Below are 8,189 nucleotides of genomic sequence, written 5' to 3'. Positions count from 1 at the left end.
AAAGCATGCTGCAGACTGTCTTGCTCTTTCTCTGTTAGTTTCATTAGACACAGTTTCTTTTCTCCGAAGCACCAAAAGCCTGGTATCTGAAGGCAAGAACTCAGGAGCAAAAGGCTATACAAGTTAGTGAATAATAAAAACATTGCGTTTATCAACCACTCTTCTCCAGGGTGAGATTTACTTTGTAACACATTACAGTCGCAAGTAGGAAGGATGCCTACTGGCAAGAGTTTGAATGTGCCTACAGCTTCCATCCAAAGGAACTCAGGGCTGCTCCCACAGACAATTCGTTCCTCAAGAAAGCACTGCACCCTGGTTGCTTGGGGAAGCACAGTGTGAGCCTCTAATTCTTTGAGTCTTCCCTCTTAGTTTCACGGGGCTGGAGCAGCTAAGGGGAAGCTGCAACTTAGTTACAAATTTGGTAGGAATATTGCAGTTTGTTGTTGTGACCCTGATCTCAACTCCTCCCAGCTTTTGCTTTCAGAAGTCTGGCACATAATGAAGAACATTTGCTGTAAAATAGAGCTCTTTGCCTCTGTATACAAGGGGTGCGCATGTGTGCGTGAAAACCCGAGGCAAGTAATTTCACCCATCACCTTTTATGGCAGGTTCAGGAACATCGCTCATCTTTTTTCCCCCTCCCCCTAGGTGCCTCGGGGGAGAGGTTTTCTACTTAAACTCTCACTTTCAGGTGTGCCTTTACACGCCCTGTTTGCAGCCTGCGGCCTCTCAGCGCAGCCTCGCAAATCCCGGTAAGTCTCGTCTTCTCTCTCCCTGACATGTTGGCAGTTTTTGGATTAAGTGAAGCTATCAGCAAATTCAGAATTTGTTGTGTATGAGGAGAGCCAGCGTAGAGGATAATATATCAGAGCATGGAGTATACGCATTACTGTCACAGAAGGATAATCAGATAACATGTATACACAAGACATGTACACAGTACAATATCCAATGGCAAAAATTGGTGCTTAGTGGCCAGTGGGGTGCAGCCAGTGACCTGAGCTTTTCTGTTCCTTAAAGAAAGCTTCGAATGATGCAATGTTGAGCTGCACAATTTATAAATTGTGTAATAGGTGAATACTTACTCTCCCACAGTGATACAACTTGGGACAGTTGGGAAACGTCCCAAATCTGTAGAACTAGCCATATCTTCAAAATATATTGTTAATATCTTAGGTATGTATAAGTGGTGAGTTTTAAGGAGAGCATGGTGTCTGCTGTAATTTAAGGGAAAGTGAGATTTATAGCTTCATGTTCTGCATTCCTCACGGCGATGCAATTTAAGGCAACACAGTTGAAATATCTGATGATTCCTGAAGTAATGTGGGAGAAAAAAAAACATGTGTTACACAGATAAGGGAAAGTTAAACATAAGATTTCTATGAGAACTGTCATTTTAAAATGTGTAAAATAACCCATTTGAAGTGTGCCAGAAAAAGAATTAAGGGCTAGTATAAATATGTGGATTATGATGATCCCCCGTGTTAGAGATTACTGTACAACTTGCAGAAGGAAGCCTGCAGAGAGGCTGTTTCCCACACGCTGTTTGTACCCGTGGGTCTACCTAGGACAGTGGGGGGACACTGCTGGGCAGCTCGACACTAAATCCCCCTCATGTCTCCATCTGTTGCCTCCACATCGTTTTGACAAAAAAGAAGAAACTCTTTGACGAGCTGTCACCTTGAGCACAACCTTCCAGTGAGGGCAGATGAGGTAATGGTGGTGGTCAGTAAATTAAAATCGATTAGCAATGCTGGGAAATTAGTTATTGTCAGTTTCACATACTTTACTCTTTATTGCGACACTTAATGTAGTTTGAGCCCAGGGTCCTCTAGCGGCATTCCCTAAACCATCACCAAAATGCATCCAGGGCCTTTGTAAACATATTTACATGCTCTTTGTCCAAATAAGGGGTGATAGTATGTTTCTTCATCCCTATTACTTTTACAAATATCACTTAAACTCACCAATGAATTTAGCAAGAAAGAAATTGCATGTGGCCTCTGTGAAGCTTCGCAAAGGTCAGGTCTGGTACACCAACCAGAAAAGCAGCACCGATGAAATGGAAAGCCTGCTGAGGGAAGGTATGGGGGGGATGACCACCGCACCCGAAAACGTGCTCTATGGACAGCCATGCGTTTTTATAGTGACTGGGTGATTTCAGAAAACAGATTTTGTAAAAGTTGCCAGACTGCATACTCTTAACACTCATCTAGCTTGGGACCTAGATTATCTCAAATGGGAAACAGAAAACTGGGAGCAGGACCAGAGCTGAGGAGCTTATGGGAATGAAGGGTGGGGAGACAAGGCCCTGACTCAGGGCGCTATTGATATTTGGGGCGAGATAATTCTTACTTACGGGGATGGGGCTGCCCTGTGCGTTGTAGGAGACTCTCTAGCACTATCCCTGGCCTCTGCCCACTAGATGTCAGTAGATCCTCCTCTCCGACGTGACAGCCACAAATGTCCCTAGACCTAGGGTTCTCTGCTGGGCAAACCAATCCTGAGAACCCACTGCGCTCGTGAAAGCAGGAAAGCTGATCTGGGCCTCAGCCTTTCCAGTGTAATCACAGGGATCAGCCATAACCCACCTTCGCTGAGAAGGAAGGAGATTCTACATCAGGAGGTAGAATTGAGTGAGGTGAGATAGAAGGAATGAATTGGTAACAGGATGCCAGGAACCATTGCAAAGTGACCTAGAGAAGTAAGAAAATGGGGGATGATTGAAGCCCCTTTGCCACATTTTATTGGACATTTCAAGGAGAATATTTTTAGTAGCCTGAATTTACCAGAATTAACTCATGTCTTCATAGCCTGGGCCTCAGGGATTTCAGAGATAGCTGGATTAAAGAATTTAAAACCCCAATGTTGGCCTTCCTTTGGGACCACTCCCACTACTTGGCTGGAGGACAGGAAGCTGGGGACCCCAGCCCATTTTCTACCCATCATGCCTCTGGGCCCTGTAGAACCCCATGTGTGGATGCCTCGGCCCCAGACCAGTTCTTCTGACCTGAAAGCTGTAAATCGTTCACAGGATGTGGGTTCAGGATGGTTTCCCTAAACAAAGTTCTAGATCAGTTCTAAGTGGAGACAAAGACTGGGAATGGATGAGCTCCTTTAGAGTTTCTTCGAGCTGTGATATGAAAACAAAATTAGGAGTGTGGATGGGTGGTTACATCTATAGGCCCATTGATCTCCCAAGTGCCTCCTCTTATGGTATTTAAACTTTCAGGTTTAAAGACACCTCTAGATTCACACTGGGGCTCTGGAAAGCAAAGACCAATGGAAATGGGGAGAACGTCAGGAACTAGAAGCCACAGAATAAGGTGGTGGGGGGAAGAGGTGGAGAAAGGTCTGCATCAGGGAACACCCAGGATTGGCAATTGCCATGGGGATTGTGAAAACAAAGCCAAAGCAGCCCCAGCAGGGATGGGCCCATCCAGGGCACAGTCGAGGCCTTCAAGTCAGGACAGATGAGGTGAAGTTCGTGAAAGAGGCAGTAATAAAAATCAAGCTAGAACACTATGCATGCAGTTGGCGTCAAGGTTGGATGCTGGCGTATTTTAGCAGAAATGCAAACTGCCGATCCATGAGTATGGAATGTTTTTCCATCTTTTTGGTCTTCTTCATTTTCTCTCATGAGTGTTCTGTAGTTCCTAGAGTATAGATCCTTTACCTCTTTGCTTAGGTTTATTCCAAGGTATCTTATGGTTTTGCATGCTATTGTAAATGGAATCAATGCTCTAATTTTTCTTTCTACAATTACACTGTTAGCATATAAGAAAGCAACTGATTTCTGTGCATTGATTTTGTATCCTGCCACATTACTGAATTGCTGTATGAGTTCTAGTAATTTGGGGGTGGTCTTCTGGATTTTCCACATAAAGTATCATGTCATCTGCTAAGAGAGAGAGTTTGACTTCTTTGCCAATTTGAATACCTATTATTTTGTTGTTGTTGTTGTCTGATTGCTGTTGCTAGGACTTCTAGTACTATGTTGAACAACAGTGGTGAGAGTGGGCATCCTTGTCATGTTCCTGATCTTAAAGGAAAGGCTCTCAGCTTTTCCCCATTGAGGATGATATTTGCTGTGGGTTTTTCATAGATGGATTTTATGAACTTGAGGAATGTTCCCTCTATCCTTACACTCTGAAGAGTTTTAATCAGGAAAGGATGCTGTATTTTGTCAAATGCTTTTTCTGCATCAATTGAGAGGACCATATGGTTCTTCTCTCTCCTCTTATTAATGTGTTCTATCACATTGATTGATTTGTGAATGTTGAACCACCCTTGCATCCCGGGGATAAATCCCACTTGGTCGTGGTGGATGATCCTTTTAATGTATTGTTGGATCCTATTAGCTAGGATTTTTTGAGAATTTTGGAATCCATATTCATCAGGGATATCAGTCTGAAATTCTTTTTGATGGGGTCTTTGCCTGGTTTGGGGATTAAGGTGATGCTGGCCTCATAGAATGAGTTTGGAAGTTTTCCTTCTGTTTCTATTTTTTGAAACAGCTTCAGTAGAATAGGTATGATTTCTTCTTTGAATGTTTGGTAGAATTCCCCAGGGAATCCATCAGGCCCTGGACTCTTGTCTTTTGGGAGGGTTTTGATCACTGCTTCAATCTCATTACTGGTTATTGGCCTATTCAGGTTGTCAATTTCTTCCTGTTTCAGTCTTGGGAGTTTATAGGTTTCCAGGAAGGCAACCATTTCTTCCAGGTTGTTCAATTTATTGGCATATAGTTGTTGATAACAATTTCTAATAATTATTTTTATTTCCTTGGTGTTAGTCATGATCTCTCCCCTTTCATTCATAATTTTATTAATTTGGGTCCTTTCTCTTTTCTTTTGGGTAAGTCTGGCTAGTGGTTTATCGATCTTATTAATTCTTTCAAAGAACCAGCTTCTAGTTTCGTTGATCTGATCTACTGTGTTTGTGATTTCTAATTCATTGATCTCTGCTCTAATCTTAATTATCTCTCTTCTAATGAGTGGCTTAGGCGTTGTTTGTTGCTTTTTCTCCAGTTCTTTAAGGTGTAAAGTTAGTTGGTGAATTTGGGATTTTTCTATTTTTTTGAGTGAGGCTTGAATAGCTATGTATTTCCCCCTTAGGACCACCTTTGCAGTATCCCATAGGTTTTGGACTGATGTGTTTTTGTTCTCATTGGTTTTCCATGAATTGTTTAAGTTCTTCTTTGATTTCCTGGTTGACCCAAACATTCTTGAGCAGAGTGGTCATCTACGCTGCCCAGAGCAATCTATACCTTCAACGCCATCCTGATCAAAATTCCAATGACATTTTTCAAAGCGCTGGAACAAACAATCCTAAAATGTGTATGGAATCAGAAAAGACCCTGAATTGCCAAGGAAATGTTGAAAAAGAAAAACAAAGCTGGGGGCATCACGTTGCCTGATTTCAAGCTATATTACAAAGCCGTGATCACCAAGACAGCATGGTACTGACACAAAAACAGACATATAGACCAATGGAACAAAATAGAGAGCCAAGATATGGATCTTCAACTCTATGGTCAAATAATCTTTGACAAAACAGGAAAAAATATGCAGTGGAAAAGAGACAGTCTCTTTAGTAAATGGTGCTGGGAAAATTGGACAGCTATATACAGAAGAATGAAACTCAACCATTCTCTAACACCACACACAAAGAGAAACTCAAAATGGATGAAAGACCTCAATGTGAGACAGGAATCCATCAAAATCCTAGAGGAGAACATAGCCAGGAACCTCTTCGACATCGGCCACAGCAACTTCTTTCAAGATACATCTCCAAAGGCAAGTGAAACAAAAGCAAAAATGAACTTTTGGGACTTCATCAATTCTGCACAGCAAAGGAAACAGTCAACAAACAAAGAGGCAACCCACAGAACGGGAGAAGATATTTTCAAATGACACTACAGACAAAGTGCCGATTTCCAAGATCTATAAAGAACTTCTCAAACTCAACACCCAAAAAAACAAATAATCCAGTCAAAAAATGGGCAGAAGACATGAACAGACACTTCTCTGAAGAAGACATACAAATGGCTAACAGACACATGAAAAAAATGTTCATCATCATTAGCCATCAGGGAAATCCAAATCAAAACCACACTGAGATACCACCTTACACCAGTTAGAATGGCAAAAATTGACAAGGCAAGAAGCAAGAAATGTTGGAGAGGCTGTGGAGAAAGGGGAACCCTCTTACACTGTTGGTGGGAATGTAAGTTGGTACAGCCACTTTGGAAAACAGTGTGGAGGTGCCTCAAAAAATTAAAAATAGAGCTACCCTATGACCCAGCAATTGTACTACTGGGCATTTGCCCCAAAGACACAGATGTAGTGAAAAGAAGGGCCATATGCACCCCAATGTTCGCAATAGCCAAACCATGGAAAGAACCGAGATGCCCTTCAAGAAATGAATGGGTAAAGAAGATGTGGTCCATATATACAATGGAATATTACTCAGCCATCAGAAAGGATGAATACCCAACTTTTACATCAACATGGATGGGACTGGAGGAGATTGTGCTAAGTGAAATAAGTCAAGCAGAGAAAGTCAATTATCATATGGTTTCACTTATTTGTGGAACATGAGGAATAGCATGGAGGACATTAGGAGAAGGAAGGGAAAAATGAAGGGGGGGGCATCGGAGGGAGAGATGAACCATGAGAGACTATGGACTCTGAGAAACAAATTGAGGGTTTTAGAGGGGAGGGGTGTGGGGGGATGGGATAGCCTGGTGATGGGTATTAAGGAGGGCATGTATTGCATGGAGCACTGGGTGCTATACAAAAGCAATGAATCATGGAACATGGCATCAAAAACTAATAATGTACTGTATGGTGACTAACATAACATAACAAAATAAAATAAATTAAAAAACAAAAAAAGAAATGCAAACTGCAATGACTTCAAGTTGGCAAATGTTTTTGGTATTTTTCTACGTACCTCTGGAGAAAAGAAGATGAATGTTGGCCTTCAAGTGCTTACAATCTATGAGAAAGGTTTAGACGAGGTCTTAACATTAGTTTAAGAAAACAGTGTTTTTCTGCGGTGATGCATTTACCCCAGAGAAATGAAAATACATACATTCATACAAAAACTTGTAGATAAATGTTCATAGCAGCATTATTCATAATAGCCAAAAAGTAGAGAAAAATGCCCATGAACTGATGAATGGCTAAACAAAGTGGTATATCCATCTATATAATGGAGTATTATTCAGCAGTAAAAAGGGGCCATCCCTGCTGGGGCTGCTTTAGCCTTATTTGCACGATCTACAGAGCCCAGTGGCATGACGGGTTGAAGGGTGCCCCCACCTGCCTGCTCTGTCCCCCCAGTACCACAGCCTGGACCTGCAGTGCCTTAAGTGGGGGGCCACCCAGCCCAGGCAGACAGCTGGGAATGCACATGGCACAGATTAGGTTCTTGTGAGGTGTTACTGCTGTCCCAGCAGCAGCAGCTCTGGTCTTCAGCGTTTGGACCCGGGAGTTACTGATGAGCAGTGGTTCTCAAACTTGGGCATACATCAGCCTCATCTGGAGGGCTTTGTAAAAGGGCACGGTGCTGGGCCCCATCCCTAGACTTTCTGAATCAATGGGTCTAGTGCCAGGGCCTGATCGTTTGCATTTCTAACCAGTTCCCAGGTGATGCTAATGCCGCTGATCCAGTAGGGTGACCAACTTTTGAATTTGCCCAGACCAAAGGGCGTTCCAAGGACCTGGGAACTTTTGGTGCTAACACGAGTAAAGTCCCCTGCACACTGGGATGAACTGGTCACCTTGTTAAATCCATGGGCCACACATTGAGAACGACTGTTTAAGGAGAGGAGATCAAATTTAGATTCGGAAGCATGACAGGGAGGGAACAAGGATGACCCTCAACATTGTGGCCTAAGCAAGTCGGGCTGTGGTTACCCCAGTGGCTCCCAGACTTGGCTGCACGTTGGAATTACCTAGAATTAAAAACAAAACAAAGCAAAAAACACTGTTGCTGGCACCCCACCCCCAGATACTCCGATTTGATTGGGATAAAACGTCCCCTGGGCAGCAGGACGCGTAAAGCAGGCCAGGAGATTCAAATGTGCAGCAACATTTGGAGCCATTGGTTATGCCTTCTCTAGAGTGGAACCCAGGAGGAGGGCAGGTATGTGGGCAAGTTGATGAGTTTTAGGTGTTCAC

The sequence above is a fragment of the Mirounga angustirostris genome, unplaced genomic scaffold (assembly GCF_029215605.1).
Source record: "Mirounga angustirostris isolate CCGP_5_RB_7025 unplaced genomic scaffold, mMirAng1.0.hap1 SCAF_12, whole genome shotgun sequence".
Lineage (NCBI taxonomy): Eukaryota > Metazoa > Chordata > Mammalia > Carnivora > Phocidae > Mirounga > Mirounga angustirostris.
The sequence above is the reverse complement of the archived record's forward strand: the minus strand, read 5'-3'. Positions refer to the sequence as shown.